The sequence below is a fragment of the Arachis duranensis genome, chromosome 3 (assembly GCF_000817695.3).
Source record: "Arachis duranensis cultivar V14167 chromosome 3, aradu.V14167.gnm2.J7QH, whole genome shotgun sequence".
NCBI classification, from domain to species: Eukaryota; Viridiplantae; Streptophyta; class Magnoliopsida; order Fabales; family Fabaceae; genus Arachis; species Arachis duranensis.
The window spans coordinates 25,955,852-25,957,653 of NC_029774.3; positions in this window are offsets into that span (position 1 = coordinate 25,955,852).

Genomic DNA, 1,802 nt, shown 5'->3' on the forward strand with positions numbered 1-1,802 from the left:
ATTTTAGATTTTAAATCACAAACACTTAAAATTTATATTCTAATAAATTATAAACCTTAAAAAAAGTTAGCTAATTTTAGTTAACTAAAAATTAATTTCCTATAGTAACTATTATATTATCTTAAAAAATATTGCTAAAATTAAAATTATTTTTTATTATTAATACTTTTTAAATTTAAAAATAAAAATTAATATTACCAAAATATTAAAAATATATGACTTTAATTTTAATAATATTTATGTAACTAGGATAGTCACCAAAACATCTTTAGAGAAAGATGATGATAAAATTTAAATAGGTGTAAAAAATAGAAAAGTTTAGGGCCAGCAGTTTTATTGAATTTTGGTCAACATGTAACCAGCAGAAAAAGGTAAACCATTGGATGAAATCTCACATCAATCTCACACCATCAGATCATCATTGATGGCTAGTTGATGGTTAACAATCACAAAAATTGCTGCCCCCTAACATTGCTCGTAAAAAATACGGCACACAAATATAATTTAATTTGTTAGTGATATATTAGATGATTATAAGATTCTTTTAATTAGGAAGACGTACAAGTTCTTCCCCTCTGAAATTTATTTCAGATGACAGCAGATCATCAAGTGTATCATATAGCACTGTCAAGATCCACACTTTCTCTTCAATACTTCTATTAATATATCTAATTAAGTCCTTTGAATCGTTGATCCTTTGAAACAACTTTTCTCGACCCAACTGCAAGAAGAAATTCTTAACAAGTTAAGGTTGTATCATACCATATTATTCTTGTCTCTGATATCATAAACATTTGTTTCTCAACAACTAAATTGACAAAATAAATAAATAAATCCAGTACAATAATTTTGGCTACGAACAATAATATTACCCAATATATCTTAGATAACACTTTTTTATATATCTAATTATAATTTTAAGCAGCACATTCTTTATAGTAAAATTGCCTAATGGAAGCAGATATAAGCATAACTTTTTGTGCATAAAAATGCTGTTCCTAGAAGACAAATGCATTATTTCATTCATAACTACAACTTATAACACCAATCAATCTTTGGAATTCTTCCTATTTAATTGATATATGAAGATCAAAACAGAGTAAAGACACAAACTATATCAATCATTTCACATACCACTTTGTTTCTGATCTTTTCAGATATCTGAAAACTTTGTTCATCATCCTTTTCCAGAAACGAACTTAATACTTGCTTACAATTGTTCATTCTAAATGAATCTTTTGGACAAATTTTGACAATACAAAATGGCAACGCTTGCTTGTATGCATGTTTCTGGTCAAACTCATTCTCTTCTTTTCGATCCATTTTTTTTATATCACTGCCTCTAGCCTAATAAATAATTTTCATATGAATGAGCATATATAGTAAAAGGAAAAAATCAAATAAATTTAATATAATAATGTATGCACTTTCAAAAGATTGAAGGGATGAAGCAGCAGATAATTAGATATGAGTTTTGTAGTTACTCTATATATGAATGAAAGGACATGATTAATTTTTTTTATATAAGATTCTATCCTTTCATCTTATTGAAGTTGCTAACTTGTTATGTATGGTCAATTACTCATACTCTTGCACCCTACGGCAAGAAAATCAACGGCTGAGAATTTAAAACTAGATAAAATACTGAAATAAAATAAAATACAAAGCATTCAGATACAAAAATAAGTATTCTTGATTTTTTGTATTTTATTTGATGATAAATTAAATATAAAAAATAAATTATAAAAATTTAATTTATTTTATTTTTCATATAAAAATTAAAAAGAATATATAATAATAAA